The 27981-nt window shown below is 37.2% G+C and overlaps 1 pseudogene; it reads left to right on the forward strand.

The window, feature by feature from the left end:
• Positions 1-17028: 17028 nt before the first annotated feature.
• On the forward strand, positions 17029-27000 carry LOC129761030 (uncharacterized; annotated as a pseudogene).
• Positions 27001-27981: the final 981 nt, after the last annotated feature.

Below are 27981 nucleotides of genomic sequence, written 5' to 3' on the forward strand. Positions count from 1 at the left end.
AGTCACTTTTCAAGCGTTTTTAATATAATTTCTGCAGGCAAAATCTGGCAATAACGAAGTAAAACCATCATGAGATTAAACTTTAAATATAATCGGTTAGTATAGATCGTAGGTTGCGAAGGGTACATAAAAGATTACTCTTTTTAGGCTTTTAAAAACAGCTTAAACCATAGTTTTCGTTTTGAATATTGTGATTTCTTTCCACAGGAGCAGAATTTTGGCAAATCGTAATATTTTATATAAAATAACCAGCAAATACATACTTTAATATACTCGGGACCCTGCCACAAGCAGACATGGTATACGATTCAAACGCTGGAATTTGTTTAAAATAGGGTATTTCATAAGTTTTGTCGTTCATCAGAAATCATCTGTCCCATAGCCTCGGTACCGGCTATACAGCTTTCGAGCTCTGGAACTAGCAAAAATTTATTGTTTGGGAAGGGGTTTGAATGACTCATTACCAGGCAACACTTTCAATTTATCGGAAAAGTTTTTTTTTGGAAATTTCAGCGATCTACCCTTAGTTTTTCGCATTTTGAAAACTAAAAATGCTGGTATGAGACTTGATTCCCTGATGACCCTAAGTTGAATTTGCCGATCATATGCTTCACTCCAATGCTTGATTTGAATTTTGTGGACATTTTTGACAGTATTTGCAAACTTTCCACCACTTATATACAGTAATTCTTCGAATAATCAACCGTCTTGTCAGCTATCAATTTGATTATGATGGATTTTGAATGGAACTGTGCAAAATTATTTTTTCCTTTTTCTCTTGCATCGTTAATATTTCAAAAACGCGTAGTTTTTAAATTTTGAAAAAAATAGGTCGGATAGTACTTTTTACAGGCAACAAAATACTGACAAAATTTTGAATGTCCGATTACTAGTAAACGAGCTTTTAGCAAAAGAAAGTGTCCCATTTCTAAAAGAACTAAGCTTTACAAGCGCAAAATTAGGAAAGAACGGTGAAATTGCGTTACGGTGTGACGGGAACGTAGGATGGTAGCGGGAAGCGAAAAAACAGCGTTCGAAACAGAAGTGTTTCTATACGTTCCGAAACTAGAGGCAATAGTAAGTAATAAGTTTAGGAAAGAATCACGATTTGGATCTGCTGATGATTGAAGTTTAGTATGGAATATTTTTTTTTTTTTGGAAAAAAGAGTAATGAATTTTAAAATGTGTTGTGTTTATTATTTGGGAATGAAACAAATGGAATAAAATACATTCTAGTGCATTAACCAAAATTGCAAAAGTTTGTTTTTGTCTTTTACTGTTTTATATCGGCCCATCAGTTAAATATTCCAATACTTAAGATACAGCGAACAATTGAGCGGCTGGGGAACCGTAATAGTCTGATGGTTCAAGGATTAGTCCACCCTTGGTATCACCTTTTTTCAGTTTGCAACGAGTTTTTAGTCTATACACAAAGAATTCAATTTTAATTCTTAGCATTAATGACTCCTGGTGAAAACATTTGAAGCTGAGTTGTATACAGGAAATCCTCTTAACGGGATCACCTCTGGCTTTAAGGCTTATTTTTTGTTGTATCCGGTTAGAAAAAAAATTCTTTCGAGTAGAAGTAGAAATGCTGCACCAGTATACATATTCAATGTCAGGTGGATCAGTTCAGACGAAATATGATGAAACAACGAATTGAAAACAAATGAAAATTTCCTAGTTTTTTAATTTTTTTTATAATTTCCATGTTTCTATTTATTTTCGTAAGAAAAGAAAATGCCGGGAAAATTTTGATTTCGAAATGAAATTTCAGCTTTTTTCTTCCTCTAACTGAATTTTAAGTTCAATTTATTGACCTTGCAGTTACACAGAAAAGCAGATAGTTTATTTAATTGTGATTCTACACAAATACTTTTGAGCGTACAACAATTGTACACAAGGACTAATAAAATCGTGTGCACGAGTGGCGATTCCCGCTCGTCTACGATTTTTACCCGTAAAGGTTCGCCAAAGCGCGAGCAGGCTGTGAAAAAAAATCCCATAGGTTCGCGAACCATAGGAAACACGAGCGAGGCAGTCCAACCAACAGACGATTCTTTTGGATTTTGAATCCTGTCTCGCTCGTGGAAATCGTAACATACATGAAAATTTTCCCCGCGATTTTGGCTCACGAACCATTTAGCGAAAAGGTTCATGAACTTTTTTTTGGAAGGGAACGCGTGGTTATTCGATTTTCTTCCGTAGGCAGGCTGTGCGTCTCTTTAGGTACGCGTACGGGTAATAAATTGTGCTTCAAGCAGCAGCAGGAAGTTCTTCATTTTCCACTGTTCTTTCAATTATTGTATGGAATATTTCTGTTTTATTTTTAAGTTAATAAAAAAATTTTTTTTTTGATAACTTACAGCGTTTTAAGATTAACGAAACTCTAAATATTAAATCAAACTCATTCTGCCATGTCAACTCCTGGGTGGTCAACTGAATTAAACAAAGCTTTTTGACAAAATTATGGATTAGAATGGACACAAGAAGGCCCTAATAATGATCTTAAACAACCGTTTAAGGAATAAATAATCAAATGAAATCTTAGAGCCTTACAATTTCATCCGAATCACTACATTTCTGTAGTAGAGGTTGAGTGTAAAATTTCATAACTGTTTTTTAAATTTGGAAAAGACAACCACGATTCATATGTAAAGTTTCAATAAGAAAACACATCCAAACGTATCAATGATTATTTTGGATTAAAGTGAATATCATAAAAAATTGATAAATTAATGCAATAATCAAAGAAGAGTTTTCAAGTAATTTTTCTTTAAAAAAAAACTTAAAAAATGTGTTAGAATTATAAGTTCGGAAATTTTTAAACTACTCTCTGATTTCTCTTCAACTACCTCTTAATTGAAAAAACTAACTTATTTTACCGGAACCTATAGTTCAATGAGATGAGAAATTTAGAAAGTCTCTTAAAATTTGTTGAAGTATCGCATTACAATTATTTGAAAAAACCATCAATCATATAAAATCAAGCAAATTAAAGTTAAATCACAGAAAACGTTAAATTTTGGTTGAAAATGTTAAAATAAGTAAACATTATAATTTTCCTGTGATAGTGTTTAATTTAAGAGTTAAACACAAGACAATCATCTTTATGCACGACAAAGTGTTTTTTTCGCAGCCTAATAAAAATTTGACATCGCCGATACTTTGCTTTGTAAAAAAGGAAACCATCTCCTATCAAACGCACTGATTTGAAAATTAACTTTTTTCGATCACTGGTCATAATTTAAGAAAAAAATAAATTACACTTTTTAAAGCTTGAATGTGTAAAGATTCCTTTAAATATTTTCGAAAATTTCAAATGAACAGATTTCTGACTTGATCCGTTACGAAAATTGGAATAAAATTTAGAAAAACAGTAAAAATGTTTCCCTTTTTCATAAGGGTGTGTTTATGTCGATAGAAGCCTCTATATAAATTCTTCAAAAATCTTAAAGTGTTTCAACAGGTAGTTTCCTCAAAATATACATATTTGTGTTTTGAGTGAAGCATTGAAGAAAAAAAAACCTTGAATTTGAATGTTAAAAAAGACCCATGTCGAAATAACAATACTATTGCAATAATATTGAATAAATATTTTTTGTTTATTTCTTTTCGATAGCACAAGTCAACCAAATTTACGTTTTGAGGGCGACATATCCAAATATGCTGATTCAAGGGTCAACTTAAGAAATGTTTTAGCCACATTTTAGAACTTTTCAAAGATACTCAAATCCTAGGTTTCGAATCGATGATAAACTTTCACGAAAACCGCAAATTGTTGAAACTTTTGAGAAAACTGTGGCGTCTTTTAAGTTTATTTTTCACAGTCTGGAGAATTAAAGAATATTTTGAAATATTTTTTTTTTATCAACTTATTTTTTGCATAAATCCTTAAAATCAGTTTTAGCATGCGTCTGAAGAAATTTATAGATTTGTTTTCCTGATACAAGTGTTATTTTCAAGCCGACATTCCAAAAAACGTTATAACTCTATCACATTTTTCTGCATAACAAAGTCTATCCACTACTGAATGAAAAATGAAAACGTTGAGATTTTTTTGCAATTTGCAATTTCAATGTATCAAAATTTTATTTTGAACTCAAAATCCATGAGTGCTGAAGTTCAGATTTTGTTTAATAGTTTAGGTAGCTTGATGCGACTATCAATAAATTTAATTTGCAAAATTTAATTTGAATCAAAAATTAATGTTTCTAATGTTTTATTGATTTATGATACTTTTGATTTTGTTGTAATAAATTTAGATATCGTACTTGAAAATTCCTTTTGCAATTTTTTTCTATATTCATTTTGAAACTGAAATTTTTTAGTTTAGAATAGAAAAAAAAGCAATGGGTGAATCTTAATTGAATAAATGTTTTGAATTTTGTCTTTATCTCAAACTATGATATGCTGTTGAATAATCCCCAAAACTGTCTGATAAAGACTCTGTAACTTGTTGCCCATATTTTTTTAACTTTTCAAGTCAGAATTCAAGATGCAAAAACAATGTTTGGTGAATGGTTTTTAATTAGTTATTCATTGCAACGCGTTACAAAATGTTATTTTGTCGTAAATGAAATCAACGGGCTTGCCAAGTTGGATAATTACGTCGAGTGCTGAAAAAGATTGAGTTTTGCAACGAGTGGCATACACAATTTTATGAAAATTTTGAAAACCCTTAGAAAATCCATTAATTGACCTACAAAAAGTGCATCTTGCAAATGATCAATGACTAATAATTTGTGATGAAGTAGATCTTGGACTGTACTTTTGCAGACAAAAATAATTTGGTTTGAAAATTATCGCTTTTCGATAACTTTTTCAGTGTCTCAAAGTTAACTTTTTAGCACTGAATTACATAAAATACAATTATAATAACTATTCAAAAATAGAAATTGATTTTTTTGCAAATATTTACTTTTCAATGTATAAAAAAATCTGTACTGAATTCTAAAGAATATAAAACAGAAGACAAGTTCTTCGGAAAATGGTAGGATCAGCTAAAGTTATCATGAATAAAAATAATTCTTTTTCTTATATCTGTTCATGATTACCCAGGTTTATATGTTGAGATTCTTGTTACGTGAAAATTTTTAGTGTTGGCGATATATCTAGAGGAATCTTAACATTGCGTCTAGATACGATTAGTGGTCTTTAAAAATTTTCCCTTTATTGGTCATGGGGAATTTTTGTATTCACAAACGAACAAGAAATCTTGTTCATACAATCTCATTTTCACAGATTTTAGAAACTGATAAAGTTATGTATAACGGTTGATTTTCAAGATCTTGACGGTTATTGGTATTTTAAAAACTAAAGATAAGTCTAGATAATCAAACAATGCCTTAAAAAAAGTGTTCATAATTGTCCCGTGTTTTGAAAAACATGGGAAATTATAAACAATCCTCTGTGAATCAGTATGATAAATGTTTGGCAAAAATTTATATTTATTACTGGCAATTATTAATGACAGTAAAACGTCTGAAAACAGCATTTTTACTGAATTTACTGTGACAAGGGAGTACGTGATTGTACGCCCTCAGAACAATTTTAAATTTTAGAGACGTGGATTTTGTGAGCTTTGGTAACACAATTTATATCTGTAACACATCCAAAAATTTGTAAACATGATTTAAAACCCCTTAATGATTTGAAATTTGAAATTCCAAACTTATATAACTTCCTCAATTTGAACTTCGGAAGAAACTTGAAAATAACAAAGGGGATACAATTAAGATGCCGAAGTAGCACATTTCTAGATTGGACTTTTATTTTTTTTTTTATCCTTCCCCCACCCCATACATCTTTTTAGGATGCGGAGGAACTTCTTATCCTTCGGATAATTAAATCAATATTTTTTCTATCTGTTACTGGGCCAGATTGCATCCTTTCGAAACTCTATATACAAATTTGCCAAATTTCACGTTGTTTAACATCAGAAAGGGCAAACTTCAATTCACAAATTATATACATCGTTTAAATTTACAACATTGTAAATTATTTTCAAAAAATTGTTATGAGAACTTTGAAAATCGATTTATTTCATCTGTCCACGCGTTGCATTTGGCGCAATCAACAACCATGTGGAGACAAAATAACGAAACGGAAAACACGACCATCAAGTGTGCAATGCGTTTTCCAATTTGGTTCACGAACCAGAATCGCGAGGTTCGCGAGGTTTTCTGCCACGACTCGCTCACGATTTTCTGGCGATCGGATTTCCCTTGAAAAAAATCCCCTACAATCACGTGTTTGCTGAGTCGCGAACCTACTGTGGTCAGAACTTTTGTGAACTACGCGCGGTTTTGTTTCTTGGCTGCTCCGATTTGAATACGATTTTTTTAGTCCTTGATTGTACACATCAAAATAAAAAGTCAAAATCAAAACAAAATGGGGAAAATTTTCTCTCTTTAAACAGAGCCCCTCTCTCCACTGAGAGGGAACTTAAAATTCATAAGTGGCGGTTCCAAGCGGTCGTTATTTGCAGGTGCTCGCCGACACGGGCCAATGTCCGACCAGAACATTCAATGTGAAATGCATGCCGTTTCGTCAAATAATGTCCGATTTTAACCATTGTTGTTGCGCTCGATTGCCATTTTTAATGTTTTTCTAATATTTAAGTTTGGATGATATTCACTTGAAAGTTCGGAAAGAAGTAAGGGCGGAAAAATGCTTGACAATTTAAAAAAAATGCATAACCACAGGGGCTTAGGAACATGACTGGACAATTTGTGATGCCAATAAAAAGATTCACCTTCATTCTCTATCAAAAGAAAGCTACGTTTTATATATTAAAACGTGAGAAAAATTTAAAAGAACCTTTTTTCGAAAAATTATCAATTTATTGGTATCATAAAGCGTTGGTCCATGAGTCGATCTAAAAAAAATTGTTGGCGGTTGAGTCTGCGAGTAACAACCATTCTGAATAGATTTTTTGAGAAAAAAAATATCCTGAGTTAGGTAGAAAAGATGAAACAGAAACCCCACCCAAAGGCGGAAATATGTACAATAGACTGCCCCAAATTTGTTTGGGAAATTCAAAACCTGTGAAATGTTATGCGCTGCAGGCTAAAATTGATTCTATTCCTAGTACAAGATCTCATGCCAAATTTGGCCAGATCGGATCACGGGAAGGGGTTGCTCAACGAGCTTTAAGTTTGTATAGGATTTTGAGACATTTTTCTCGGAAGAAACGTGAAAAACCAGGTTTTCATCAATACCTTTGGTCGCTGTAATAATATGTATTGAATACCACCGTAAAATGGTTAGCCCATTTTTGAAGCCTAATAACTTTTTTTTATCTTCACTCTTATTGAAATGCAGTCTTCGGATGAAATATTTTTCATAATTTAAGCTTTTAAAAAACTGTTTTTGAAAGAAATCGACCGGCGGGAACCAAAGTTATTGATGAAAAACTGTTTTTTTTTATTGACATCACAAATCGTCCAGTCATGTTCCTAAGCCCCTGTGGTTATGCAATTTTTTTAAATTGTCAAGCATTTTTCCGCCCTTACTTCTTTCCGAACTTTCATGTGAATCTCATCCAAACTCAAATATTAGAAAAACATTAAAAATGACAATCGAGCGCAACAACAATGATTAAAAACGGTCATTATTTGACGAAACGGTATGCATTTCACATTGAGTGTCCTGATCGGACATTTAGTCGCCCCATTAAAACAGTGATGAATATCACCCTCTAAAAAATTAGCCAATTTTTGAAGCTTAATTACTTTTTTATCTTAACTTTAATTGAAATGCAACCTTCTGATGAAATATTTGTCATAATCTAGGCTTCAAGAAAACCCGTTTTTGAAAGAAATCGGTCGAAGGAGACAAAAGTTGTTGACGAAAAACGGGTTTTCATGTTCCTCTCGAACAAAATGTCTCAAAATCCCATACAAACTTCAGGCTCGTTGAGCGACCCTTTCCCTTGGTCCGATCTGGCCCAAATTTGGCTTGAGATCTTGTACTAGGCCCAGGATCAATTTTAGCCTGCAGCGTATAACATTTCACAGGTTTTAAATTTCCCATACAAATTTGGGGCAGTCTAATGTACACTATGTATTTACTTTTCGTATAAGTTGAATGATCTCAATTTTTTGTGAAATCATTTTAACAAGATTCATGTAGATATGTTGCTACGAGTAAGTCTTAAATATTTGCAAATTTAAAGAAAAAAAAATTGAAGAGTGAAGTGCTGAATGTCATGTTCTTTAGCCCCTGTGGTTATGCAATTTTGAAGTAATTTGTCAACATTTTCCCTCAATTCATAAAACTTAGCTCCGTGATATTTTCAGCAAAAAATGGGGGTTTTGAACATAGGAAAAGAAGATCATGAATTCCAACTCTCCCCTAAAGTTTCGCCTGAACATCGGAGAGTAGCCAACAATAAATATTATAAAATCTAAAGATTTGGCAATATTGGTTGAAATCGGTCCTTATTTTACTAAATGAAATGCATTTCAAATTGAGTTTTCCGGTCGAACATTTTGATGCCTCATTACAACAGTGATGATTATCACCTTTAGAAATTTTAGCCCATTTTTGAAACCTAATAACTTTATTACCGTAGCTCTAATCGAAATGCCATCTTTGGATGAAATATTTGTCATAATTGAGGCTTTAAGAAAAACTTTATACCAAAAAAATCGATCCATGGAGAATTCATTGATGTAAAGCTAGTTTTTCGTGTTTCTCTCGAACAAAACGTCTCAAAATTCCATACAAACTTCAGGCTCGCTGAATGTTTCGATTTGGCCAAAATTTGGCATGGAATCTTGTGCTAGGCTTAGGATCAATTTTAGTCTGCAGCGCATAACTTTTTCGAAAGTCGGGTCATTTGGGGCACTCTACCAAACGCCATATCACTAGACAAAAACTGACAAGGCTCCAAAAAAAACTATACCCCTGTGTAACCTTATCAATGATTTATTCAGGAGGTGTTGATTTCTGTGAAGTATGGAACTTGAACCTAATTATGGTGTGAACAAAGTTGAGTAAATGAATCAAATACTGTAACCCAATTGCAACCTAAAATTTTAGTTGTTTGTGCGCCAAATTGAATCCTTAAAAAAATACCAACATTACGTGGTGATTGATAAACAATAATCGTAATTTTTCCCATGGGTATTAGAAGTTGTCAAATGTGATAAACCAAAATCCTCACTCCATGTGCGAATCTCAGCCTCAGTCAAGTCACAACTCGGTCGGTAATCAGAAGTCAATTTATTTAATGTGTTAATAGCAGTATGGGCGCTCGGGCCTGGCCTGCATGGCAGTAATAAAATGATTTTCATGCAAATTTATGGCGCCGTTAAGCAGCAGGCATCCCAATCACCATCATCATCAACCACCCGGATGATTTCCGCAGCCAAGGCCTCACGTATGTTGAGTGTATATTTTTTTTATTTCGCTCCACCCTGCTGAGCTTCGTTTCGCTACAACCAACCATCAGAAGCTCACACACCGGGATATGTGGAAAGGAAGATTTTTTTTCATGCTTTAATGTTACGTTGTTTTTCTTTTCCCTTTTGGCAGCCAGGTCGGAAAATCGGGACGCGTCGTCATCCCGGTTCTCTCGCCGGGTGGGGGAACTTTTCGTCAGCTGGGAAAAAAAGACCCTCCAGTAGCTCGGCTCGTCGGAACGCGCGTTCTACAAAACGCCACTTGTCACGGGTTCGGCCTGCATATTTTATGGTGGCCTTACATTTTTTATCCATAACAATGTTATAAACTTCGACCTGTTTCAATTCTCCAGTCCGCTAACCAGCCAACAAACCAACCCTCCTGAGATGGAACGAAAAAAATGCGGGGGTGGTGCCACGTGATTGTAGTAAGGCAGGCTATACGCCAGAAGGGCCGCAGCCTGTCTGAAGGAAGTAGGTATATGGAAATGTGTTACGCACAATGCTGATGAATTTATATGTAGCGGAAAATTGTAAGTATTATTACTCGCAACATCAAACAACGACGCCCGACGACGTTCCTCTAAAAGCTGGGGTGAGAAGGCTGCAGACACCGCCACAATGTAGGCAAGAATCACTTATGCTTGGTGTGTGCTAAACGTTTACAACAAGGTGGGTGCATTTTTGAATCGCCACTTTGTGCTGCGGCTCGGCTTCATGTTCCTTGAAGAAGTTGGAGGATGAACCAAGAACCAAGAAGAAAGGTGTTGATGTCTACCATGTGGTGTTTGGGCTTCCCCATTCCAGCTCCAAAATCTTAGTTCAACGGACCAGAACCCCACTCAGCGTTCCCTTCTGGTGAAGATCCTTCTGTCTGTTTAGATGAAAACTGAAAAAAAAAAATCCATAAGAGTGAGGAACCAAGCAAAGCCAGCCAACAGTGGTGGTTAGGGAAAAGAAAATTCAGCACGTTGATTGTTATGTAAATTTGACTTCATTCTGCCGCAAACTCTGCTGCTTATAACAACGCTAATGACGTTGTTTGTTTGTTTGTTTGTTTTACTTTAAATGCTGCCATTCTTCTTACCGTTTTGAACCATGGCCGCGCGCCACAGGCACTTGTGTTGTGCGTACCCGGCCACAAAAGTGAGGCTTCGACGAGTTCCTTCTTGATGAAGCCATTTCTTGTTTTTACTCATCACAACGCCGCCCCGCACCTTTCCTTCCAAACTGACAACTCCCGCCCGGATCGTCTGTAGAGAACGATTTATGAACGAAGAAGACGAAAAATCTTACAAGGATTCATCAAGGATCATCAACTAAACGGTGCCATCGAGCTTTGTTTTCCAATTAGGTAACGAAAACAAACGGTGTGGCGGTGCGGTGTCAGAAAACCACACGGGTTTGAAAAATGAGCTGTGGATTGCGGTTCCTGATGCGGTAACTGAATGACTACGGTTTGGACTGGGATTTGAAAATTTGCTGAAGTCATTGTCATTGGTTGCGTGTTGAAATCATAATTTTGTCTCTATGAAAAAAAAAATTGGTGGAAAACAATAAATTATGTATTGAGATTTTCTTCTCGCACTAGACTAAGCTTGCCAGATTGCCCGGTTTTATCCGGGTTTGCCCGGATATTTGAAGCAAAATTTTGAGAAAGTCCGGTCCGGCCCGGTTGCCCGGATATCACGAAAAAAGTCCGGATATTGCCCGGATTTTTTCACAATTTTCACAAAGAAACCAAAAAAAAAATCAAAGTTTTTGAGTAAGTTTCAGAAAAATCGATTAACGGTATGGAAATTTTCAACAGTTGTTTCAAATAATTTCGCTGATTTACCTTTATAAACCTTTAAATATTTAAGTGTTCAAAAAAGTTTTTGGAAGTCTGCAATAACATAAATAAAATATTAATTTATTTATTTTTTGAAATTTTTGTTTGATTTTATATATAATAACACCTAAATTTTGCCCGGTTTTTGCCCGGTTTTCGGATTTGAAAAATTGAAATCCATGCCCGGATTTTGCCAGGTTTTTTTGAAAAAATGCCCGGAATTGCAAGGCCCGGATGGGAGTGGAAAAAATTCTGGCAACCTTACACTAGACTTATTGTCCAAAATTTCGTCAACCTCCTTTTTCGCCAATTTTTTCGTGATTTTTTTCTCACCATTCTGATGTACGCATCTTGATTGTACACAAAATTCGAGCATGTAGTTTCTTATCAACTTATCTTCGATTTCGAAGTCACTGCTTTATTTTTTATGAAATATTCGTTTTTCTATTATTTTTTTTTAACATTTTTATTTATTTCGTCTTTGGTTTAAATTACCGTACAGACTGATGACTTAAAACTACGAAATTCTGCTTAAACCAAATTTAAAACGACGTTTGCACTTATTAAAATTAAACAAATGATACACTAAATTAAAAAGTTCACAACACTTGTCAATAGTGTGGTTTTGACCATAAACAGTACGGTGGTGAGGTATTGAAAGAAACTGACGTTGTCGAAGTGTTCTCGTTGGTACATAAATATTAACACGTTGTAGAATGTAAGCACAGTCAATACGGTTGGTCAATGTGTCGAATATAAAACCTTGCTGCAGCTCGATGCGACGCTTTTCGAGTGAGGTTAGGCATATCAGTGCACACTAGACTGCCCCAAATGACCCGACTTTGGAAAAAGTTATACGCTGCAGGCTAAAATTGGTCCTGGGCCTAGTACAAGATCTCATGCCAAATTTGGGCCAGATCGGACCACGGGAAGGAGTCGCTCAACGAGCCTGAAGTTTGTATGGGATTTTGAGACATTTTGTTCGAGAGGAATTTGAAAAACCAGTTTTTCGTCAATAACTTTTGTCTCCCTTGGCCGATTTCTTTCAAAAACGGGTTTTCTTAGAGCCTAAATTATGACACATATTTCATCAGAAGGTTGCATTTCAATTAAAGTTAAGATAAAAAAGTTATTAAGCTTCAAAAATTGGTTAACTTTTTTAAGGGTGATATTCATCACTTTTTTTAATGAGGCGAATAAAGTCCGACCAGAACATTCAATGTGAAATGCATGCCGTTTCGTCAAATAATGACCGATTTTAACCATTGTTGTTGCGCTCGATTTTAATGTTTTTCTGATATTTGAATTTGGATGATATTCACTTGATAGTTCGGAAAGAAGTAAGGGCGGAAAAATGCTTGACAATTCCATAACCACAGGGGCTTAGGAACATGACTGGACGATTTGTGATGCAATTAAAAGATAAATTTAAATTAAAAGATGTTTAGAGTGTTTTTTATTACAAAAAATAATGAGATTGACACGTGAAGTTATTCAAAATCTTTTTTTTATTCATAGAGTAATTAACAAAGTTCAAATTATACACAACATCGTAGCAATTGCTTCTTTTTGAAGCATGCACGGTAACAGAGTTTCAAATAAATTTCTTTGAAACGTAATGTGTACATTAAAAAAAAGGAAATTTCAAACTTAAACACAATTCACTCTAAACCGAATGAAATACTTTGTTGAAATTAATTAACAATATTAACCTTCATTCTGTATCAAAAGAAAGCTACAGCTAATATAATAAAAACGTGAGAAAAATATAAAAGGACCTTTTTTCGAAAAATTATCATTTCATTGGCATCATAAAGCGTTGGTCCATTTGTTTTTCGATCTTAAAAAAAATGTTGGCGGTTGGTTCTGAGAATAACAACAATTCTGAATAGATTTTTTGAGAAAAAAAAGATTCTGAGTTAGGAAGAAAAGATGAAACATAAACCCCGCCCAAAGGCGGATATATGTACAATAGACTGCCCCAAAATTGTGTGGGAAATTCAAAACCTGTGTCATATTATGCGCTTTAGGTTAAAATTGATGCTAGTCCTAGTACAAGATCTCATGCCAAATTTGGGACAGATCGAATTACGGCAAGGGGTCGCTCAACGAGACTGAAGTTTGTATGGCATTTTGAGACATTTTGCTCGGAAGAAACAAGAAAAACCAGTTTTTCATCAATAACTTTGGTTTCCATTGGCCGATTTCTTTCAAAAACAGTTTTTCTTGAAGGATAGTATTTATCACTGTTGATGAGTTGGGCCGGTCGAACATATTGCCGCCTCATTAACAGTAATGAATACCACCGTAGAAAGTTAGCCTATTTTTGAAGCCTCATAACTTTTTTTTCTAAACTCTCATCGAAATGCAGTCTTCGGATGAAATATTTTTCATAATTTAGGCTTTTAGAAACATTGTTGTTGGAAGAAATCGACCGACGGGAACCAAAGTTATTGATGAAAAACTGTTTTTTTTTTATTGACATAACAAATCGTCCAGTCATGTTCCTAAGCCCCTGTGGTTATGCAATTGTCAAGCATTTTTCCGCCCTTACTTCTTTCCGAACTATCAAGTGAATATCATCCAAATTCAAATATCAGAAAAACATTAAAATCGAGCGCAACAACAATGGTTAAAATCGGTCATTATTTGACGAAACGGCATGCATTTCACATTGAGTGTTCTGGTCGGACTATATTTGCCTCATTAAAAAAGTGATGAATATCACCCTTAAAAAAGTTAACCAATTTTTGAAGCTTAATAACTTTTTTATCTTAACTTTAATTGAAATGCAACCTTCTGATGAAATATGTGTCATAATTTAGGCTTTAAGAAAACCCGTTTTTGAAAGAAATCGGCCGAGGGAGACAAAAGTTATTGACGAAAAACCATTTTTTCATGTATCTCTCGAACAAAATGTCTCAAAATCCCATACAAACTTCAGGCTCGTTGAGCGACCCCTTCCCGTGGTCCGATCTGGCCCAAATTTGGCATGAGATCTTGTACTAGGCCCAGGACCAATTTAAGCCTGCAGCGTATAACATTTTACAGGTTTTAAATTTCCCATACAAATTTGGGGCAGTCTAATGTACACTATGTTTTTACTTTTCGTATAAGTTGAATTATCTCAATTTTTTGTGAAATCATTTTTACAAGATTCATGTAGATATGTTGCTACGAGTAAGTCTTAAATATTTGCAAATTTAAAGAAAAAAAAATTGAAGAGTGAAGTGCACTGCACACCTTTCCTCATACGGCGGTAGTTGGATCGGGTCGTTCCAGGGAAGACGCCGTAGAGCGTATCTTAAGAAACAGCGTTGAGATCGTTCAAGACGGTGGCATTGTGTCCTCTGAGCTAGAGCCCACACCTGAACGGCGTACTCCATGATGCTACGTACTGATGCACAGTATATGGCTTTCAATGCGTAAACGTCATCAAAATCCTTGGTGTTGCGACGCAGGAATCCGAGAGCAGCGAATCCTTTGGCAGAAGTAAGCGCGACATGTTCAGCAAATGTGAGCTTGTTGTCGATCTTCACTCCGAGGTCGAGAATAGACTTCACGGTCTCCAGTCTTACTCCGGTTAGTTGGTAGTCAAAAAGGATCGTTCTTCTTGCACGAGAAAAGTTTATAACCTTGCACTTCTTCGCGTTTGCTAGCATTCCGTTAAAGCGGCACCACTCATCTAGTCTAGCGATGTCGAAGGGCCAAACAGTCAACAGTGTTATGAATCTTCCGGAAAATCTTCAGATCATCGGCGTAGAGGAGTGTATCGGACTGAAGTGTTGAGCACAGGTCGTTCACAAAGATTATAAACAGCAGAGGTCCAAGGTGGCTTCCCTGAGGAACTCCAGACGGTGTGGCGAACATTCGTGAGCGCGTGTTTCGTATTCTGGTGAAAGCCTGACGGTCGGTTAGATATGACGCAATCCACTCGAGTGCCCAAGCCGGGAATTCTAGTCGATTCAACTTTGCGACCAGTATTTTGTGCGGCACACGGTCGAAAGCTTTGGCAAAGTCAATATAGACTGAATCCACCAGGCAACATTTCTCCATGCTTTTATTCAGTGAACTTACGTAGCACATCAAATTTGTAACTGTTGACCTTTTCTTGACGAAACCATGTTGATATTCCGAGATCAAAGGTTTAACAGCGGCATACATTCGCTGGTGCATCAGAATTTCGAAGATCTTTGACATTGAATTTAAAATCGATATTGGCCGGTAGTTTTCCACGATGTTAACATTTCTGGATTTGTGTATCGGAGAAATAGCCGTAACTTTCCATGCATTAGGAAACGATCTTTCGGTTACCGATCGATTAAGGATACTGCAAACCGGGGCGGATAAAGATGCAGCACAATGTTTCAGAAGAGCGGGAGGTATTTTATCTGGAACCCTTAGAACAGGCTTGGCAAAAGTCATCGTCATGAGGCGTGAAGCTGTGACTGTGAAGCTTCTTGGTCCATCAAACTCAATTGACTGTTCCTTAACGACCAGTCACTTCGTTTGTCAGTCATTCATTCCCCAGTCATTTGAAGCTAAAATAATAACCTAGTCAAGCAATCGCATTCAAACGACCGATGACGAAAAAGAAACGCATTTATTATTATTGTTGCTCCTGCCAGCAAGCCGAAGACGAACAAGAAAAGCATTTATTATTATTGTTGCTCTTGCCAGCAAGCTCGTTTTCAGTTTTTTATTGCTATTGTTGCTCTCTGCCAGCAAGTCGTTCAATTGGTTATACCTGCCGTCAGCAGCCGATCGAAGTGTGAAGAGATTTGCCAGTCACTCTCAAGAGAAATTTTGACCATGTGTAAGAGCTTCGCCAGGCGATGATGGAGAAATGTTGATTGTTGTCGTGCTTTATCCGTCATGCGACTAGTGAGGCTCCGTCAATTGAGAACAGTGCCAGTCGTTTGATGAAACAAAACTAGTCGGGTCAAGCGTGACGGGCGAAATTTACCATCACTGCCTTAGAACCCTCAGAACCCTTAGAAGGATCGACTGTGGACAACTTTTCCAAAATATCCTGTTCGGAGAAGTACGGTGAAGGCAAATTTACAACGTAAGATTGCAACGATGCAAGGTAGTTGCAGTCTGCATCAATATCAACAGAACGTTACACATTTTGAAATAAGTCCGCGAACAAATTGACCTATTCTGCTTGATTCGAGGCAGTGTTTTCTACCCTTAAAATGCTCCCAAGATGATGGTGGATCTCGTTTGAAGTTTTCTTCGAGTCGAGAGATATGTTGTCGGTAGAGAAGGTCGTTTAGATGTTTGAATTCATTTTCCAAGTACCTCAAGTGACATCTTAGAGCTTCTGTGCGGTTCTTGTTGAAGCTTTTGCGAACTTTACGTAGCTGGTTCCTTAGTCGCCTTAAATCGGAGTTCCACCATGCGTTCTTTGTTGTTTTGGAACGATTTCTACGTTTTAAAGGTACATTTTGTTTTAAAACGGTATACAGTTTTACGTAAAATAAATTAAGGGCGGATTCCACGTTTTCGGCAGCCTGCAGCTACAGAATAAAAGCATACATAAATGAAAAGTAAAAAATAAACTTCGAGAATGAAGTATTTGCTTAAGTAAACAATATTTTTTTCTGATACTCATTTAATAATTTCACATTTCGCCTTTTTGAAAATTCATTTATAAACTTTGAATAGTTACCTTAGAAACCTTTGAATCAATGTTTATTTATCCTTAAAAAAATTCAACTTCTTCAAAAATAAACATCAATTTATCAAAGGATTTTATTGGAGACCTTTCTATGCAAGAAGAGTATGAAGTGAGTGATATGGAGATAATACCTTATAGAAGATTCTGAGAACGAGACTCGGAATGTGGAAAATTGATTCTGCATCAAGGTAATGGTTTCAGGGAGTTCAAAGGGCAATCGAGTGGAACGCATGTAGGATACTGGATCATCAACGCGGACTCAGTTGACGATTTCCTGCACAAAATTTGGAATCAGGCCAAAAACCATCTTCTTCGTGAGATCATTTTCTTGCCGCAAGCTGATGGAACTACTATCCCTACATGGGCTCAAAAAGAAGCTCCAGAGGAAGAAGATTTCGCCTAATGTGTGTAAAACAAAATAGAATATATACGCAACCTGAGAAATTGACCACCAAGATGCTACAGAATTGGATGGAAAAAGAAGTACACCTGCTCTTACACGTGTATTCGTTATCCGTATGTTCAAAGTCAGTACATAACAGTGTGAGGCAGCACTTATTTGAACCTTCAGAGCGTGACAAATCAGGAGCTGCATCCATTCAGACGGTTGTTTAGCTGTCGCAGAAACTTCGTTCAAAACATAGCTCCTGTTGGGATGCTCATGAGATGGTGTGGAGTGTGGGCTTCATCTATCTTGGCTGGACCAGCTCATTCACGGGACTGCTCAGTGAACGAGCCTCCTCCAAGACATCTACAACATCTCTTCAAAGCGAAAGAATCTCCTAGGATCGCCAACATTAGAAAAGGATTGCCAGTGGCTCATAACGTAAATGCGGTTGTACTCCATTTACCCGGAACCATTACCCAGAATGAAAAATTACCAGAATTCCAATCGCCAGAAAGAACCATTCCCCAGAATTTTTTTCCCCAGACGAACCATTCCCCAGAAAAATTTTCGCCAGAATGTACCATTTCCCAGAAATTTTTTCACCAGAATGAACCATGTACCAGACATTTCTTCGCCAGAAGGACCATTTCCCAGAAAATTGAAAACATTTATCCTTACTAGAAATTATTTAAAAAAAAGGAATTGTTACAAAAAAATGGGGTTTCATAACTTTATTCTTTTGCGGCAAGGCCGCAACCAACGAGGATGAAGGGGATGAGGCGGCACAAAGCCGCCGAGGCTTCCAAATCCGAGGAGGCCGCCGACCCGCCGTCGGAAGCGGCGGCCCTAAGACATTGGTCTAGGTCTGCCGGGGCTTCCTAGGTCTGCGTGAAAGCTAGGGGTGATCCCTTAGCCCCGTCCGCCACGCGACAGCGTGAAGGACAAAACGTCTTTCAAGTTCGAACGCGCAGCGTGAGGAGTCGGATAGCAAAACGGTTTTTTAAAGGACCATGGTAAGCATTGAATCAATTAAAGTACCCAAACCATAAACAAAGCACAATATTGGTTCTAAAATAAATTTAGTTGGAAAATTTCAAAGTCGTAGTTTCATTTAAAAAATCATTTTGAAAAAAATAATTTCGAATCATATGAAATATTCAAGAATCCATTAAAAAAAAACAAATAAAAATACTAGGGGAAAAAATCTGGGATTTGTGCCATTCTGGTAAATGTTCCATTCTGGGGAAAAAAAATCTGGGAAATGATCCATTCTGGGAAAAAAAATTCTGGTAAATGGTGCGTTCTGGGGAATTTTTTTCTGGGAAATGGTTCATTCTGGGGTTTGATATCGAGTATTTGTCATTCTGGGAAAAATTCATTCTGGGCAATGGTTTTCGGGTAAATGGGATACAATCCGTAAATGCTACCTACCTTCGGGAAGCATTTAATAGTGCCAAATCGACTGAAAAAGAGCTTCAAATGCGATTAAGCTTTCTAGAGCAACGTATTGAAGCTTTGGAGCTGCGAGATAGAATTGGCGATTCGTACCTTAATTCCATGGAGGGCTCTGTAAATGTTGCGGAAAATGAAATTAGTGATATTTTGGCTGATCAAGTAACTGATCAACTCGATTTTGACCATGTTTTTATTTTTTTTTATAATTATTTGTTTTTTTTTTTCAATTTGTTGTTGAACCAGTTTTTTCTTAACATAAGTAATAAAACCATTTTTCAATAATCGAATTAGCATTTTTATTATTCAATTTATTCGAAATTCCATCTCCTGCAAGTCTATAGTATCTCCCATCGTAGGATCAAATTTCCCACCATGTATGTAACCACATTTTCGAAATAATTTTGTTGTGTTAAAATTACCGAACGAAGCAAAGATTTCTGCCACGAAATCTTTGATATTTGCCTTCGATCCTTCCGAATATTTTTTTTACATCTCGCGCTTCGCTAGGCCGAAAAGTGCGTCGATAGGATTAAAAAAACGGGCAAACGCTGGCAGGAATATTAGCCAAACTCCACTGCATCTTAAATATTCTACTACAGTTTTCGAGCAATGTACATATTTTGGCCCCATCCATCATCCAGATACAGTGTTGACCGGGATACCGTTATCATCAGCAACTTCATCCAAAAATAATAAATTTGAGTGGACCCATGGTATTAGGCTTAGCTCGTTAAAAAATCGCATTATCTCGCTTTGGCTGATTTGAAGCGCTCGTCTTTCCAGGCTTTTCCAAGTAAGTCCAGCACTATGGAGTATTTTCCAGATTGAAGAAGGAGATATTTTCATAAAAAAATCATTTTCAAACATCACCTTTGCTTCGTTTAAATATAGTGTAGGGTTTTGACGAATTAATAAGCCATTGTTTCTTCTCGGTAGTAACTTTGGTTGCATCATGTTCATATTGCTTCCGGGGAAAAAGTTTATCCTCTTCATACAATTCGATCCACGACGAAATGGTGGTTATATGTTTATGATACATTATAGATATCTTCTTTTTAGAAAAACCAAGTAAGTAGTATGCATACAGAGCGTAATAAATGGTATTTTCGGATGCTCGCTGCTTTCTAATGGTTTCTAGAATGTCCGACATTTCACGTGTGAAATTGAATAAGGATTAGTTAGTTTTAATTATTTCTTTCAGATTTAAATATTGCAATTGAATTTCTCTTCAGCAAATTCCACAACAAATGAACCGTACGGATTTTTGGTTGAAACGAGTCACAGATGCCCCATATTGTTTGGAAGATTTGAAACATGTTGGAAAGCCTCCCCAAGAAGATGGGAGGGCTGCAATTCGCTTCTACAATCTAAAAGCTAGCGTGATTCCAGGGGATATTTCATTCCTTAGCTATAGGTATCTCGAAAATGGAATGTCAAATATCAAATGTATCAAAATATGACTTGAAGTCCTTTTTTTATCACTTTAAAACGATTCCCAAACGAAAAAATAACAAGAAAAAAATTTACTCCATTATGTCAGTCGTTTGACACATTCCACGCGTTCCACTTTCAAGTTTTCCCGCTTGAGGGTCGAACCACGCATGGACTACTAATGTTTTGTGGTAGATGTAACGCTATCTGTACCTACCACTTCATAGTAGTGCGGAACAAAAATCTGATATGTGATGATAAAGCTTCTAAATAAATTCTACCCGCTCATTTTCACCCTCTTCAACGTTCTATCCATCTATAAAATTTTATAATCTTAAGATGTCCCTACTAAAAAGGACATCACTTTTCACCGATAAGGCCGATGAATTCGGTTAGTTATATCTTCATATAATTAACTATCTTTGGCCAAAAATTTAGATTTATAATTAGATTCGCAAGCGCAATCAAATCTTGCACGTGACTGAAGAAGAAAAGAATGCCTTTGCAGCAAAGGCTCGACAGTATCGTAACAAAGTCGATTGAAGCTGCACATAAGTAGAAGATGTGCTGGAAATATCCCTTACTCATATTATACTTCTGCAGGAAGAGCGTTGAAAAAAAAATAATAGTTTTACAATTTTCATTTATATTAAAAATTTTATGGATGATGATTATCGTCGAAACATTTGGTACCGAATGGGGTTAGATTTCGGTTACCTCAAACCAGAGAAGATACCAGAACAACTACGAAGACAACCATCAGTAGCGGAATGTGCTAGCAGTACAAGATTCGAGAAACATATACATTCAAAATGCAGTTCATGATTTTTATCTTCGGCGGGATATTTCATACACTACTCCATGGATGAACCTGCGTGACTTTGTTGTTGTCAATGATGAGACCGACAAAAAGAAATTGAAAATATGTTACCTTTCTTTGTTTCTCAAGGAAGCATTTGCCATTTTTTTGGTGGAATTTAAAGATGTATCTTTAAGTTTCTTAAATTTTGCGATCTTCCTCCTCCAAATGTTATGCTTTTAAAGAAACGCCAGCATCATTTTTTTTTGCCAAATCAATGAAAATTTTAGACAAGTAGTGGCAGCTCTCCGAGTCACTTAAAGCGAAGAGTTTTGGAATTCATCATTATGCGATACAGATTGGAATTCTGTTTCCTGAATTAAACTTTGATCCCATTATAGAAACGGACAGAAATTTAATGTACCGATAGATTCTGATAAATTAATCTAGCGAGAAATTAGGAAAAAAAATTATATCAATACGCGTTCTGCAAGTAAAAGAGACGGTTTTGGCATCCCAGGTTAAAGACGAAATTTAAAGAATGTGGAAAGAATTTGTTGTCCATGTAAAAGGCAAACGAGCACAATTCAAACTGAATTAAATGGACAGCAAAGCTATTAACATAAACGTAAGGATTGTTAAATTAAGCGTTAAATGTTACGAGACCAAAAACGGTCACGAGTTTTGATAGTTTTGTGCACTCTAGCAGTTCAGTTGAAGAGTGAAAACAGTCAAATCTTTTTGCATCAGAATCAAAGGAAAACATGCTGTTTTTGCCTATTTATCAAAAATATTTGCAATGTTAGAGGACATTGAGAATTTCTCGATCAAAGAGGTAATATGGAGTGATGGTCTTGTTTCGGAGTTTAAAAACCTATACATGGTGACAGCACTTCGGTTTTTTTCGCGGTGTAGTACAGAAAAGTTTTCGAATGGAAACCTTTCGCTACATCCCACGGTAAAGAACTGTGTGATGCTTTTGGCGGCAAAGTGGAAATGGTTGTGAGGCAAAAATGTTTTGCAAGAGGTGAACATGTGGTTCATGTCCAGGGTCCGGCAATTGAAGTGCTACATTGAAATGAACATATAAATTGATCGAAACAACAACTTTTCATTTCAAATTAATTCAATTTCTCTCAAAAACAAACTACTTTTTCTCTGGTAAAGTTCGACTTGTTCGCCCTTGAGTTTAACCACTAGCCGAAGACGGTCGAAGAACGCATCGTATGAGCCCTGCAGGTGTTCTTGTGGTATTTTATCCCAGGCTGCTACGAGATGTCGCTTCAGGACCTCCACACCTTCATGTTCCTTAGATCAGACTTCGACCTCCAACATACTTAAGCTTGCCAGATTGCCCGGTTTTATCCGGGTTTGCCCGGATATTTGATGTAAAATTTCGAGAAAGTCCGGTCCGGCCCGGTTGCCCGGATATCGTGAAAAAAGTCCGGATATTGCCCGGATTTTTTTCACAATTTTCACAAAGAAACCCAAAAAAAATCAAAGTTTTTGAGTAAGTTTCAGCAAAATCGACTAACGGTATGGAAATTTTCAACGGTTGTTTCAAATAATTTCGCTGATTTACTTTTATAAACCTTTAAATATTTAAGTGTTCCAAAAAGTTTTTGGAAGTCTGCAATTACATTAATAAAGTATTAATTTCATATTTTTTTGCATTTTTTCTTTGCTTTTATGTATAATAACACCTTAATTTTGCCCGGTTTTTGCCCGGTTTTTGGATTTGAAAAATTGAAATCCATGCCCGGATTTTGCCAGGTTTTTTTGAAAAAATGCCTGGAATTGCTAGGCCCGGATGGGAGTGAAAAAAATTCTGGCAACCTTAAACATACTCCAAACAGCAAAGTCCATAGGGTTCAGGTCTGGCGAACTCGCCGGCCACTCGGAGCTCGAAATAATCCCTGGAAAATGTTGCGCAATCCAAAAATTGGGGTTTCTTCGCTCTGTGAGCCGGCGGCGAGTCCTGTTGGAAAACCCAATCCCTGGAACCAAAATGTCGACGTGCCCACGGTTCGACGACATTCTGTAGAACTAGTTCCCAATATGTATTTTGGTTGATCTTAACTCATTTAGGGACAAAACCCAGCGGAGTCCGGCCATCACGGGTGATTCCGGCCCAAACCATCACCGATGCTGGTTTTTGTCGCCGGGTGGTCGTCAGCAAGTCGACATGGCTTCGTAATCTGTCTGGCAACCAAACTCTGTCGTTCTGCTTATTCACGAACTGCTGTACGGTGAAGAGTTTCTCGTCGGTAAACACGATATTCTTCAACCTTCCTTCCGCGACCCTCTTCAGCAGCGTCTTCGCTCTGTTTACCCGTTCTTGTTTCTGCTTCACCGTAAGGTCTTGAACCTTTTGGATCTTGTAGGGCTTGGTTCGAAGGAGACTTCGATCCGATATGTTGAGATCCTCTGCCAATTTAGTGGCACTACGACGAGGATTTCTCTTAAGGCGCTTCTTGACGATCTTCGCCATGGTAGGTGTCACCACAGTAGGTCGGCGTCCCCCACCATACCGTTTTTTGGCACTTCCGGACTCCAGGTATCTTTTAACTGTACGGTATACAAAACTTCTGCACACACTTACTATATCGGACTGCTCACGAACTATGTTCTTCTGCCGTTTGCCTGCTAGGAACAAGGCAACCGCGGCGCTACGTTTCTGTTTGAGATCCATTTTTCGATAACACCTGATTACAAAAGTAACACGTACATCCAATGATATTTTATTCACATAGTATTCCAATGATAGCTACACGGACATAAAAAACAACCTACTCTAGGTACTTTTGACGTAAATCGCCACTTCAGTGCAGGAACTTACTAGTAGGTTAAAACACAACAACCTAAAAGTAGGTAGTTGTGCTTTAAGGTCCCAGTAGGCCCCATTGCCAGTTCTTCACAACTCCAATTTTCGACCCTTTTTTCGGCATAATATTTGTTTGGTTAGGAGTATAATTTCTTAAGAGAACTGATCGAGCTTTTTCGATTGCCTGATAGTCGTGGCTGTTTTTGGAGCTTTGGATTCAATTTTTCCAGTTGATGGATTCTTTGCTGTGACATCTCCAGTGCTTTCTTGCATTGGTGAAGCTCCGATAATGCTTTCTGCTACTTGGATGATGTTTCGATCAATTAGTTTCTCTTTTTTATCCCAGCTATTGCATCAGGGGCGATAAATAACTAAGGTTCTGCTGAATTGTTATTTACGTCGGTTTGTCTTCTACCTTTGATATACAGGAATCCTCAGACTTCGCACGCATTGCATTTAGTTTTCTTTTTCAAATCACGAAATGCAATTCACATGGATCTGAGGTTCACTGTTTCCAATCTGGATGGATGCCGGATTGTCGGGACAGCTACAAAATGATTTATCACATTCGAAATAATAATAAAATTATTTTCAATCGCTTAAGAATTGGTATATACCTGTTTCGTTTAGCTTAGCTTTCCAAAACCCATTCCGGGTCCGAAATTCCGGTTCCGGTTGATTCCGATTCAAAATGAAGCAAACATATGAACACATGACGAGTATCAAGTAGTTCTCGATGACCGATAAATTTCAGCCACTTTTCCGGATACCCTTATCCTTGGGAAGACTATGTAGAGAAGGATTCCTTGGATTATTTTCCTGGTTAGCGAGGGCCTTGGGACGTTGTACAATTGGGAACAAAACACCGCATGATGGAATCCTGAGAGAAACCACTTCAATATCTAATGTGATTAATAATAAAGTAGCACTTACCTCGATTGTGAAATATTCTGATACGGATCACAGCAATTTCAAAACCTGATTATTCCAAATTTTTAGTTCGAGCAGCTAAATTGAGTATAAGTCCAAACTTTGTTTTTGTTTGGCTCGAAAATTTATAAGGTTTCACGACGGAGGAAAAGGACGCGTGCGTTTGGCAAAAGTCATCGCCTACTTCTCTCATATTTCGTTAAAAAATCTAAGCTTAGTTATAACTTGGTATTGTTTGCCTTTTCAAAACTGATAGAAACCTTCAAAAATTTCAAGCTGTATTGCAACGTTCTAAATCACAACTGAGAATCTTTTTACAATCATATTTTTTGGTTCTCACGATGTAAGGCGTCCCTTTTTTGACACCATAATGGGTATAAAACAGATTTCTTTTCCGGTAGTTCATACATTTGTTTATCCCTGATTTCAAATCCCAAAAACCGTCAGGTTGGGTGAGTTTGAACCAACACATTGTTGCTTAATCGGAATGAGAAAGCTTTATACAAAACGTTTGAACCGTTGTCATGCTATTTTCTATTTGATCTAGTTCATGTTAAAATTCCTATTTCTAATTTGAAGCTAAATATGTTTTCCAGTAACGGTAATCCACTGTCTTTCCCGGAGCAATCAGAAAGGGCCAACATGTTCATTTGAGTGGCGAGTGTGTTCGCCTAAATACACAATCTTGTTTGGGAAGAGAAGTGAAGTCCCGGGGACCGAGGATTTCCGTTATCATGCCAAAATCCTCTCCTTTGGCAGTAGCTTGATACTCTTCCTGTTGGGAAAAAAGACGAAACGTTATGTTATCTAATCTAGAAAACCGGAATGGCATCCTGTGGAGAGTCCTTATCTTTGACCGCCTTTCTCCATTTTTCCCGTTTTCATATGTGAGATTCTAAAAGAAATAACCAAAAAACCGGTCAACTCTTCATCCCAAATCTGATGCTGCTGCTGCTTTGCCTTGGAGTTCTTCCGCTAAGCCCACACCGATTTGGCCACTATCCAACAGATCCTCTTCTCGTACGATGGGTTTTCGTTGTGGGGCGAGGATTTCGGGATGCCTGCTTTAAACGTCAGATGGGAAAGGTTTCCTCATTTCGGCTGTTTGTTCCTGCTGATGAGAGCACACATATCGGAAAACGGGCAAACGTTAAAGCTTAATTATACGTTGGAATGACTTTTTACGCCCTGAGATTTCAGGAAATCCCCCTTCGACCTGAATCAACATCGTACGGGGGAAATTTTGAACTGCGAATCGAATCCCGAGTTCTGTCGGACGGCGCATTAGATCACACATTTGTATTATTCTTTTAGCGATGACAGTTAATTTGTTTGTATGTATGTTTGTTTTGGAATAGGCTAATTTCTATCTTTCTATTATTGATAGTATGATGATTCGAGTATTGAACGGGATTTGTATCAAATAGGTTTTGAATTAGTGAGTGATTGTATACTTTTAGGGGTAATTTTTTTAATAGTACAATATTTAATGGGACGAAACAGCTTTTTACAATTAAGGATTTTTTCAAGATTTGTCCTGATTTACGAGAGATCGTCTTGATTTTTTAAATTGTTCTTATTTATTCTGATTTTTTTTTCAAATGGTCTTACTAAACATTGATTTAGATTGTCCCTATTGTAGAGATAGGCGATTAGTAATAGACAAAATAAAACTGAAATTATACAAAACAATAAGACTAACAAGAAGAAGTCATTCGAAAACCCACTAAAATGACACAAATTTATGGCTATATCTCCTTCGTTTGCTTGAATTTCAAGGTAAATGTTCTTAATTTACAACCCTGTTAATAAGGAATTTTCCCAAACGAACAATTCATTGCAAAACAAACATTGGTTTAGGTGTAATTTTGAAGAAAAGTTTAATTTTGGGTATAAAATTCTTCAAAAGTTGGTTGGTTTCGCAAGAACTCTGAGATGGTGGTCTCTATCACGGACATCTCTTTGATAATATGGAAGTGACGGTTGTTTATACCCAGTGGAAAAGTATTAAAAAGATAGAGATTCCGACGAGGAAGGAAGCCCCGGGTCCCTTTGTTAGGAGGGATAATCCAACCAAGAGGAAGGAAGCGCCGGGTCGAAGCAGCGGTTCGAAAATCGAACCAAAACCGACAGCTTTGAAGACGGCGGCCGCCCGCGAGCTGGTCGAGGTCTCGCTGTTTGGAGACTATTCCGATGCAAAGGGTTACGACACCTATGAACTTTCAAAATATGCTAATTTTGTGCTGTGAATATCACCCGGAGCGACTCATTTGTTTTCTTTCTGCGGGTTTTCTTTTCTCTACAACTGATGCGACACCTTGCGTGAAAATTTGGAAGCAAAAACATTGCATTCAATTTTTTCGTTGCCTATTGCAAACCTTCCGGCCGAATATGGCGAAAGCATGCTCTAGCTGTTGCGGCACGATCAACGGGGTCCAATTCATGGTTTGGGGAATTTCATCTAACTTGTGTTAGCGTTAGCAAAGCCGCAGCTTGAAATCGTTTTCCAAAACGCATGATGGATGTGCGACGATTGTGATGGGCTTTTCGAAAACGCAAATTTTCGTAGCCTCGCGTTTGCAACTCCTGCTGAGCAAAAAGGAATAGCTCAACTGACAGAAGCTATTTCTGAACTCCGTTTAGAAACTTACGCAAATCTGTACTTAGCAACCATCCACCCCAATACCAACACTGACGCCTGCTCTTCCTGACTTTTGTCGTGCGCTTAAAAGACTTCGTGCTCCAGATGCACCGTTCGTTATACGAACCTTGCAAATTGGGTGCAACACGATCCTCTGCTGACGTGGTTTCGGTTCCCGTATGCAACAACGAATATGAGAACTTGTTTTGCGCATTAAAACTGATATGAACCTTCCGGCCAACCTTTAAGCGGATACCACCCACGTGGTTAAGCTCGTACCCAAAGGCACCGATACTAGCACTATGCGCTTCGTGTCTTTTCAAGATGGTGTAAATACAGAGCATAAGGATTTACTTTTGGACCCTGAAACCTGGCCAAATGGACTGAGTTTTCGGGATTTCGTTAACTACGACCGAAACTATCTGTTTCGCCCACGATTCCAATGATCGACATCTGCTGTTTGAATCCCCGGGTTGCACCGAAATTAGCTTTTTGGAAGCCCCTGAGCCCTTTGTCACAGTCGCGCAGATTCCAGCGAGCGTCAACAGTCGCCCCAGCCCTGCGTTCGAAGAAGGCAACCGCCAATGCC

This window comes from Uranotaenia lowii, chromosome 1, assembly GCF_029784155.1.
Source record: "Uranotaenia lowii strain MFRU-FL chromosome 1, ASM2978415v1, whole genome shotgun sequence".
Classification (NCBI taxonomy): domain Eukaryota; kingdom Metazoa; phylum Arthropoda; class Insecta; order Diptera; family Culicidae; genus Uranotaenia; species Uranotaenia lowii.